Genomic DNA, 11,836 nt, shown 5'->3' on the forward strand with positions numbered 1-11,836 from the left:
TAAAGTGATACTCGTGAGGAGTGTGCCTCTTAGCTCAAGTAGATACAAGAGACTAAATGGGCAGCTTCTGTCTAGAGGTGAGATGGGAAGGCAGAGAGGGTTAGTAGCTGGTTGAATGGATGTGGGGAATCAGGGTTGGAAAGGAGGAGTGTACTGTCGCAGTATGGGGGGACCAGTTAGTGTCTCATAACAATGTATGCATAAATTTTTGTATGGGAGACTAACTTGAAATGTAAAATTCATTTAAACTACAACAATAAAAAAATTTTAGAAAGAGACTGGCTTAAAACACAACCTAATCTTGTAGACTGAGTCCTACCTCATTAACCTACTGCTACTAATGCCACCTCATTAACATTGCAGAAGTAGGATTTACAACCTGTAGGAAAACCCATCAGATGACAAAATGGTAGACTATTACACAATACTGGGAATCATGGACTAGCCACGTTGACTCACATTTTTGGGGGGAGTGACACAATTCAATCCATAACAATTGGTGAAAGTCAATTTTTCATTATGGGAGATCAACAGAATTTTACATTGACTGTTTAACAACTAAGTTCACTCACTCATTTTCTTTGTTGTAGAATATGGGGAATATTCTTTTTGTAGAAAATTGGTATATAGTAAAAATCTTAGTACCTCACATTCACTAAAATTTTTATAATCCAGTTCATCTCATTCTGCTAAAATTGCATATTCACCACTTTTGCCTTCAAGTGCTAATATTATGTTGTTGTTGTTGTGTGCCATCAAGTCGATTCTGACTCATAGCTACCCTATAGGACAGAACAGAACTGCCCAATAGGGCTTCCAAGGAGCGGCTGGTGGATTCGAACTGTTAACCTTTTGGTTAACAGCCTGAGCTCTTTATCACTTCGCCTGAAGAAGTTACATCATGGATAGCTAAGACACACACATACACACACGTATGTATGGTGTTGTTGTTAGGTGCTGTCAGGTTGGTTTTGACTCATAGTGACCTTACGCACAACAGAACAAATCACTGCCTGGTTTTGCACCATCCTCACAATCGTTGCTATGTTTGAGCCCATTGTTAAAGCCATTGTGTCAATCCATCTTGTCAAGGGTCTTCCTCTTTTTTGCTGACCCTCTACCTTACCAAGCATTATGTCCTTCTCCAGGGACTGGTCCCTCCTGACAACATGTCAAAAGTACATGAGAGAAAGTCTCACCATCCTCGCTTCCAGGGAGCACTCTGGCTATATTTCTTTCAAGACTGATTGTTTGTTCTTCTGTCTACCAAAACCAAACCCGTTGCCGTTGAGTTGATTCTGACTCATAACAACCCTATAGGACATAGTAGAACTGCCCCATAGAGTTTCCAGGGAGTGCTTGGTGGATTTGAACTGTAAACCTTTTGGTTAGCAGCCATAGCGCTGAACCACTATGCCACCAGGGTTTCTGTTCTTCTGTCAGTCAATGGTATATTCAATATTCTTCACCAACACCATAATTCAAAGGCATCAATTCTTCGGTCTTCCTTATTCATTGTCCAGCTTTCGCGTGTATATGAGCAATTGAAAATACCATGGCCTGAGTCAGGCTAACCTCAGTCCTCAGAGTGACATCTTTGCTTTCGAGCACTTGAAAGAGGTCTTTTGCTGCAGATTTGCCCAATGCAATGCGTCCTTTGATTTCTTGACTGCTGTTGATTGGGAATCCTAGTGAAATGAAATCCTTGACAACTTCAATCTTTTCTCCGTTTATTATGATGTTGCTTTTTGGTCCAGTTGTGAGGATTTTGGTTCCTTTATGTTGAGGTGTAATCCATACTGAAGGCTGTGGTTTTTGATCTTCATCAGTAAGTGCTTCATCTCCTCTTCACTTTCAGCAAGCAAGTTTCTGTCATCTGTATATCGCACATCTTAATGAGTCTTCCACCAATCCTGATGCCACATTCTTCTTCATCTAGTCCAGCTTCTCGGATTATTTGCTCAGCATACAGATTGAGTAAGTATGGTGAAAGAACACAAACCTGGGGGACACCTTTCCTGACTTTAAACTATGCAGTATCCAGTTGTTCTGTTTGAAACACTGACTCTTGGTCTATGTACAGGTTCCTCATGAGCGCATGTGTCCTGGAATTCCCATTCTTCACAATGTTATCCATTATTTGTTATGATCCACACAGTCGAATGCCTTCGCATAGTCAATAAAACACAGGTAAACATCTTTCTGGTATTGTCTGCTTTCAACCAAGGTCCATCTAACATCAGACATGATATTCCTCATTGCACGTCCTCTTCTGAATCCAACTTGAATTTCTGGCAATTCCCTGTTGAAATAACCATTTTTGAATTTTCTTCAGCAAAATTCTATTTGCATTGTAATATTAATGATATTGTTGAATAATTTCCATGTTCCATTTGTATCACCTTTCACTGGAATGGGCACATATATGGATCTCTGCATATTGTTAGTTGGCCAGGTAGCTGTCTTCCAAATTTCTTGGCATATACGAGTGAGTGTTTCTAGTACTGTATCAGTTTGTTGAAACATCTCACTTGGTATTCCCTCAATTCCTGGAGCCTTGTTTTTCACCAGTGCCTTCAGTGCAGCTTGGACTTCTTCCTTCAGTACCATCAGTTCTTGATCTTATGGTACCTCCTGAAATGGTTGAACTTTGACCAATTCTTTTTGGTACAATAACTCTGAATATTCCTTCCATCTTCTTTTGATGCTTCCTGTGTCGTTCAATATTTTGCCCATAGAATCCTTCAATATTGCAACTCGAGACTTGAATTTTTTCTTCAGTTCTTTTAGCTTGAGAAATGCCAAGTGTATTCTTCCCTTTTGGTCTTCTAACTCCAGGTCTTTTCATCTTTGCCCAATTATTATAATACTTTACTGTGTGTGTGTATCTGTGTGTGTTTACGTATACATGCATATTGCCTAGGATATCGATCTTTATGCATTCCATTTCATTTTTGATGACTTCCAGTTTACCTAGATTCATACTTCGTACGTTTCACATTCCAATTATTAATGGATGTTTGCAGCTATTTCTTCTCATTTTGAGTCGTGCCACATCAGCAAATGAAGGTCCCAAAAGCTTGACTCCTTCCATGTCATTAAGGTTGATTCTACTTTTGAGGGAACAAGCTTAGAATTTCTCAAGTTGAAAGAACTGAAGAAAAAATTCAAGCCTCCAGATGCAATAGTGAAAGATTCTGTGGGCAAAATACTGAGCGACACTGGAAGCATCAAAAGAAGATGGAAGGAATACACAGAGTCACTGTACCAAAAAGAATTGGTCAATGTTTTATCATTATAGGAGGTAGCACATGATCAAGAACCGATGGTACTGAAGGAAGAAGTCCAAGCTGCACTGAAGGCATTGGTGAAAAACAAGGCTCCAGGAACTGAAGGAATACCAATTGAGATGATTCAATAAACATATGCAGCACTGGAAGCACTCACTCGTCTATGCCAAGAAATTTGGAAGAAAGCTACCTGGCCACCAGCTGGAAGAGGTCTATATTTATGCCTATTCCAAAGAAAGGTGATCCAATGGAATGTGGAAATTATTGAACAGTATCATTAATATCACATGCAAGTAAAATTTTGCTGAAGATCATTCAAAAGTGGTTGCAGTAGTATCTCGAAAGGTAACTGGCAAAAATTCAAGCCAGATTCAGAAGAGGACGTGGAACGAGCGATATCGTTGCTGATGTCAGATGGATCCTGGCTGAAAGCAGAGGATACCAGAAAGATGTTTACCTGTGTTTTATTGACTATGAGAAGGCATTCAACTGTGTAGATCATAACAAATTATGGATAACATTGTGAAGAATGGGAATTCCAGGACACTTGTGCTTATGAGGAACCTGTACATAGACCAAGAGTCAGTGTTTCAAACAGAACAAAGGAATACTATATGGTTTAAAATTAGGAAAGGTGTGCATCGGGGTTGTATCCTTTCACTATACTTATTCAATCTGTACGCCGAGCAACTAATTTGAGAAGCTGGACTGTACGAAGAACGGGGCATCAGGATTGGTGGAAGATTTGTTAACAACCTGTGTTATGCAGATGACAGAACCTTGCTAGCTGAAAGTGAAGACGTGTTGGAGCAATTACTACAGCCTTCAGTATCAATTTAAAACAAACAAACAAACCCACTGTTGTCTTATCAATTCTGACTTATAGCAACACTACAGGACAGAGTAGAACTGCCCCATAGGGCTTCAAGGAGTGGCTGATGGATTCGCACTGCCGACCTTTCGGTTAGCAGCTGTATGCTTAACCACTACACCACCAGGGCTCCTCAGTGTGTGTTACACCTCAGTATAAAGAAAAAAAAATCCTCATAACTGGACCAATAAGCAACATCATGATAAACGGAGAAAAGATTGAAGTTGTCAAGGATTTCATTTTACTTGGATCCACAATTATTGCCCATGAAAGCAGCAGTCAAGAAATCAAACTACGCATTGTTATTGGGCAAATCTGCAAAAGACCTCTTTAAAATGTTGAAAAGCAAAGCTGTCACTTTGAGGGCTAAGGTGTGCCTGAGCCAAACTGTGGTGTTTTCAGTCACCTCATATGTATATGAAAGTTGGACAATGAATAAGGAAGACCAAAGAAGAATCAATACCTTTGAATTATGGTGTTGGCAAAGAATATTGAATATAACACGAACTGCCGGCAGAACAAACAAATCTGTCTTGAAAGAAGTACAAGTAGAAAGCTCTTTAGAAGCAAGACTAGGGAAACTTCTTCTCACATATTTTGGACATTTATCAGGAGGGACCAGTCCCCAGAAAAGGACATCATGCTTGGTAAAGTAGACGGTCAGAGAAAAATAGTAAGACCCTCTATCAGATGGATTGACACAGTGGCTGCAACAAGAGGCTCAAGCATAACAACAATTGTGAGGATGGCACAGGACCAGGAAGTGTTTCATTCCGTTATACACAGGGTTGCTGTGAATTGGAACCAACCTGACAGCACCTAACAACAACAACAACATGCATGTATATATCTAACTCACATATCCCGTTCAAACGCATGAGTAAGCAGAGGAGTGGCCACCACAGATTTTCAGTGCTTAGGGCCCTCACATGCCTTATCCTAGCCCTGGATCCCATAGTAATTACTTGTTTTTATTCATCTTTGTATATTTTCAGTTATACTCATTTGTTCAATGAGCTCTATTATTCAAGAAATTAACAAAACTTTCTTTTGACACAAAGGAAAACTGCTTGCTTCTGGACAACAATCCAAAAGAAAAAACAGTTGCCATCATGTCGATTCTGACTCATGGCAATTCCATGTGTGTCAGAGTAGAACTGTGTTCCATAGGATTTTCAATAGCTAATTTTTCTAAAGCAGAGTGCCAGGTGAACTGCCAAACTTTTGGTTAGCAGCCAAGCACATTAACTACTTGCACCACTCGGAAACTCCTGGACAATACAACTACCCTTCCCTTTTCATTTAATTTTTCCATTTCTGCCTCTACTTCTTTCCAGATTCCCATCTTGGTCACAATACCCTTTGTAACACTGACCTAAGTCTTTGCTGATTTCCTCTGAAATATTTTCTATACGCGCTCACACACACATATAAACATACATATAAAACCAGTTTCCATCAACTCAGTTCCAACTCATGGTGACCTCATGTGTGTCACAGTAGACCTGTGCTCCATAGCGTTTTCAATGGCTGATTTTTCAGAAGCAGATTGCCAGGTCTTTCGTTCAAGAATATACATATACACATGTATGACGTTATTTATTAAGGTATACTACTGATATATATTTGTGTGCGTGCATGTGTACGCACACACACACAAATGCACGCGTACATATTTTTCCCATGTTCTAAGTGTTATGAGCACTGGACAGAAAGTACAATATACTTTTGTCTTGTGGTCATTAGGCAATCTTCCTTCAAACACTCTCATGCGTCCTTTATTAAAATATTCTGACCTCAGTGCATACTTCATGGTACGTGGTTTAGTCGACAATCAAAGGTTAGTGCTGCTTAAAGGCAAAAAGTTTTAGAGAAAAAGATATCCTTCTTGATACCACTCTTATGATTAATATTAGTTTCCTAGGGCTGCTGTAACAAAGTATGACAAAGTGAGTGGCATTAAAAAACAGAAATTTATTGTCTCACAGTTCTGGAGGCTAGAAATCTGAACTCAGGGTGTAGGCAGGGTCGGCTTCTCTCTGAAAAATCTAGGTGAAGATCCTTTCTTGTCTCTCTCGGCTTTTGGTAGCCCCAGGCATTCCTTGACTTGTAGATGTATATTCACGTGGCCATCTTTTATCTGTCTCTCTGTGTCTCTTCTCTTTCATAGGACACCACTATCATTGGATTAGGATCCACTCTACTCTTGTACCACGTCATATTAACCTGATTGTTGTTGTGTCCCGTTCAGTTGATTCCAACTCATAGCGACCCTATGTGACAAGTAGAACTGCCCCATAGGGTTTCCTAAGCTATAATCTTTACAGGAGCTGATCACTAGGTCTTTCTCCTGCGGAGCTGCTGGTGGGTTCAAACCACCGACCTTTCTGTTAGCAGCAAATCGCTTAACCATTGTGCCACGAGTGCTCCTTAACCTAACTGATAATACCTTCAAAGACCTATTTGCAAACAATGTCACACTTTGGTACTAGAAGTTAGGACTTCAACATAAATTTTTGTGAGACACAGTTCAGTCCATAACAACAATGTATATACTATGTGCAGAATTCTTGCCTTCTACCACTAATTTTGTGTCCTGGCAAAAAAGTTTGAATTCTAAGGCTGACGGCAGTTGTGCTAGTGATAATGCTGAAATTGCAGCAAAGAAACAGAAAGGATGTCAAGCTGTGTGTTAAATGCATGTTTCAACATGGCTCAAGGATTCTTCAAACTAACACTCAATGAAACAGTGGGTAAAGATCAATTTAGGACTGGTGGAAGCCATTTGCTGATACGAAGGGCATTATTACCATTACCGCTACTTAGGACACCTGACCAATAACTGTGAGAATGGTGGCTGAAATAACTTGTTGCTAGACACTAATGAGGGGTTCAGGAAGAGAGATTGCCAATACACAGTGCTGAACATACATCTCCATAGGACCATACTGTACCTGTCCTGTAAATGCTCTTAAGTTAAAACTTCTATTGTTAGAAACATGCTTTTTACCTCCCATCCATGATGGGGGTGTGTGTACTTACAATGCCTTCAAACTCTAGAAGGAATCTTGTGGGGTTAGATTGGAGGTATCAAGATAAACTCATGGAAACAGATATGGATATACACCTGTATGCATGTGTGTGTATATACATACAGCTATTTCCTACCTCTGTCAGCTGAGACGGCCTAAAAGCAATGACACCCCAGTAGAAATGAACCAACCAGGTGCCCAGATTTTCATTTCTGTACACCTTTCTGGAAACCCTGGTGGCATAGTGGTTAAGTGCTACGGCTGCTAACCAAAAGGTTGGCAGTTCAAATCCACCAGGTGCTCCTTGGAAACTCTATGGGGCAGTTCTACTCTGTCCTATAAGGTCGCTATAAGTCGGAATCGACTCGACAGCAACAGGTTTGGTTTGGTTTTTATATACTTTTCTACACTAAGGAGTCCTGGTGGTGCAGTGGTTAAAGCAATCAACTGCTAACCGAAAGGCTGGCGGTTTGAAACCACCAGCGGCTCCACGGGAGAAAGATAAGGCAGTCTGCTTCTGTAGAGATTTGAAACTGTAGCCTTTGAAACTCTATGGGGTTGCTATGAGTCAGCATTGACTTGACGGCAGTGGGTTTTGGTTCTACACTAAAAGGAACAATGACTGCATGAAGAAGTGGCTGATTCTAGAATTGGGGTGGGAAAATACAAGATGAGCTTGGAATATCTTGTGGTGGCAGAACGTAAAGAAGTGCTCAAAGAATGATAGGGACAAATCAAAATAACATATGAGAAAGCATTAAGGGGCTGCCACATGACAAATTTGGAACAATTTAATCACCAACATAAATAATAATAGTAATGGATTTTAATCTATTGAATACAATAAGAATACAATGAAGTCTATGCCAATATAAATAAGTAGGAGAGCATGAGAAGCTCTTCCTTATGATAGAACTCCAACTAATTACTGTAGAAGGAGTGACGAAAATAGAAAAATTATCATTAAGTAACTATCACAGTAATAACTGACATAACCAGAATATTTGCACAGTCCCAAAGTATCTCCCCACAAGGCACATATTAATTACAAAGGGAAAATATCAATTTTACAATGGATAAACCTGGTAGACCTACCTTAACCAAGTGATCAAAGCTATCATCACTTGTGTCAATGCCTTTCAGTCAAAGACCACCAGAAACATACTTGTAACTGAACAAGTTGAGTTTATTGATTGTTTCAGGGAGGGAGAACACACACCTGGGGAGCTGGGGAGCATCTCAATAAAAGACTGTCTACCAGTAAACTAGTTTCCATCAAGTTGATTCCGACTTACAGTTTGGGCCTGTGTTAGGTGATTTTGGGCAGAGTTTAATGAAGTAGGGCTTTACTCTGGATTGGATACTGTTAGGAAGCTGGGGTATTTGTGGGTATCGTATTAAATTTTATTTAGAAGGAAGACTAGTTTACACTGAGGCTAAAGCTGTAATTGGTAAAGAAGCATCAGGCAGTCATATTAGCCTTGCTAGAAGGAGCCCTGGTGGGGCTTGGCTGCTAACCCAAAGCACGGTTCCAACCCACCAGCCACTCCTTGGAAACCCTATGCAGCAGTTCTTCTCTGACATATAGGGTCACTACGAGTCAAAATCGGCTCGACAGCACACAACAACAGCCTATATATGCATTAGATGAAGATTTTTTTCCCTATAAATCCTACACTTAAAAAATTTGATTAAACTTTGCTTTGTATGATAATACATTTTAGAGTATTTCTCTCTGATACCTGAATCCAAGCCGAGCTATTCTTGCCATCATTTGTTCTAGATGTATCTGATTCTTTTTAAATGTGTAGGCAACTTATTAAGGAATCTCTGGGTGGTGGAAATGGTTGAGTGCTCAACTACTAGCCAAAATGTTGGTGGTCCAAAACTACCCAGAGATTGCTCAGAAGACGAGCCTGAAAACCCTATAGAGCAGTTCTACTCAGCACACATGGGGTGGCCATGAGTAGGAATCAACCGAACCGCAATTCGTAATAAGAGATTCTATTACCTACTCTAAGCAATCTGCATGCATAAACTTACAGAGTAAGTTCCGAATGAAAGAAGCCACCTGTCAATTATATAATTTTAACACATTCATAGTAATCTCATCATGGATTTAGGAAAAAGAAACTATCTGAATATTTTATCCTTCTCAGTCAAAAAGAGTATTGAAAAAACTGAATGACACAGTGACCTAATACATTGTACTCAAATTAAGCTCTATCATTAGTATGATTTCCTCACCAGCATCCCCACCACACCCCCTAATTTAATACTAGAGCTCATCCTTCCTGATAAGACTTTCCTCAACCTAGGCATCTGTTTTAATTATCTAGTGTTGCTATAACAGAAATACCACAACTGGATGACTTTAACATAGAGAAATTTATTCTCTCACAGTCTAGGAGGCTAGAAGTCCAAATTCAGGGTGCCAGCTTCAGGGGAAAGCTTTCTCTCTCTGTCGGCTCTTGGGGAAGGTCCTTGTCATCAATCTTCCCCTGTTCTAGGAGCTTCTCAGTGCAGCACCTCGGGTCCAAAGGATGTGCTGTGCTCCGGGCACTGATTTCTTGGTGGTATGAGGCCCCTCTGTCTCTCTGCTCGCTTCTATTATATCTCAAAAGAGACTGATTTTTTTTTTATTTTATCCCATACAAAAACTTATACATACATTGTTATATGACACTAATTGCTCTCCCCATACTGTGACAGCACACTCCTCCTTTCCACCTTTGATTCTCCATGTCCATTCAACCAGCTCCTAACCCTCTCTGCCTTCCCATCTCACCACTGGCCAGAAGCTGCCCATTTAGTCTCTTGTATCTACTTGAGCTAAGAGTCACACTCCTCACGAGTATCACTTTATGTCCCACATTCCAGACCAATCCCTGTCTGAAGAGTTGGCCTTGGAAACTGTTTTTGTTCTGGGTTGATAAGAGAATCCAGGGGCCATGCTTTCCGGGGTTCCTCCAGTCTTGGTCAGACCATTAAGTCTGGTCTTCTTGCTAGAATCTGAGTTCTGCACCCCACCTTTCTCCTGCTCCATCAGGGACTCTCTCTTGTGTTCCCTGTCAGGGCGGTCATTGGTGGTAGCCGGGCACCATCTAGTTCTGCTGGTCTCAGGCTGACAAAGTCTCTGGTTTATGTGGCCCTTTCTGTCTCTTGGGCTAATACTTTCCTTGTGTCTTTGGTGTTCTTCATTCTCCTTTACTCCAGGTGGTTGGGACCAATTGATGCATCTTAGATGGCCGCTTGCAAGCTTTTAAGACCCCAGATGCCAGTCACCAAAGTAGGATGCAGAACGTTTTCTTAGTAAGCTTTGTTATGCCAATTGACCTAGATGTCCCCTGAAAGCATGGTCCCCAGACCCCTACCCCTGCTACTCTGCCCCTCAAAGTGTTTGATTGTATTCAGGAAACTTCTTAGCTTTGGTTTAGTCCAGCTGTGCTGACTTCCCCTGTAGTGTGTGCTGTCCTTCCCTTCACCTAAGATAATTCTTATCTACTATCTAGTTAGTAAATAATCCTCATCCTCCCTCCCCACCCTCGTAACCATCAGAGGATGTTTACTTTTGTGTTTAAACCTTTTCTTGAGTTCTTATAATAGTGGTCTTATACAGTATTTGTCCTTCTGTGACTGACTAAATTCCCCCTCAGCATAATGCCGTCCAGCTTCCTCTATGATATGTTTCACGGCTTCGTCGTTGTTCTTTATCATTGCATAGTATTCCATTGTGTGGATACACCATAATTTGTTTACCATTCGTCCTTTGATAGGCACCTAGGTTGTTTCCATCTTTTTGCTATTGTGAGCAGTGCTGCAATGAACATGGGTGTGCATATATCTATTCGTGTGACGGGTCTTATTTCTCTAGGATATATTCCAAGGAGTGGGATTGCTGGATCATATGGCACTTCTATTTCTAGCTTTTTAAGGAAGCGCCAAATCGATTTCCAAAGTGGTTGTACCATTTTACATTTCCACCAACAGTGTGTAAGTGTTCCAGTCTCTCCACAACCTCTCCAGCGTTTATTATTTTGTGTTTTTTGGATTAATGCTAGCCTTGTTGGGGCAAGATGATATCTCATTGTAGTTTTGATCTGCTTTTCTCTAATGGCTAGTGATCATGAGCATTTCATGTGTCTGTTATCCACCTGAATATCTTCATTGGCTAAGTGCCTGTTGAAATCCTTTGCCCATTTTTTAATTGGGTTATTTGTCTTTTTGTTGTTGAGGTTTTACAGTATCTTGTAGATTTTAGAGATTAGACGCTGATCAGATTTGTCATAGCCAGAATTTTAGTCCCAGACTGTAGGTTGTCTTTTGACTCTTTTTGTAAAGTCTTTTGATGAGCATAAGTGTTTGATTTTTAGGAGATCCCAGTTATCTAGGCTCTCTTCTGGTGCTTGTGCATTGTTACTTATGGTTCATATTGTGTTTATGCCATATATTAGGGCTCCTAGCGTTGTCCCTATTTTTTATTCCATGATCTTTATCGTTTTTGATTTTATATTTAAGTCTCTGATTCATTTTGAGTTAGTTTCTGTGAATGATGTGAGGTATGGGTCTTGTTTCAGTTTTTTGCAGATGGATATCCAGTTATGCCAGCACCATTTGTTAAAGAGACTGTCTTTTCCCCAACT

The sequence above is a fragment of the Trichechus manatus genome, unplaced genomic scaffold, assembly GCF_000243295.1.
Source record: "Trichechus manatus latirostris isolate Lorelei unplaced genomic scaffold, TriManLat1.0 scaffold00059, whole genome shotgun sequence".
NCBI classification, from domain to species: Eukaryota; Metazoa; Chordata; class Mammalia; order Sirenia; family Trichechidae; genus Trichechus; species Trichechus manatus.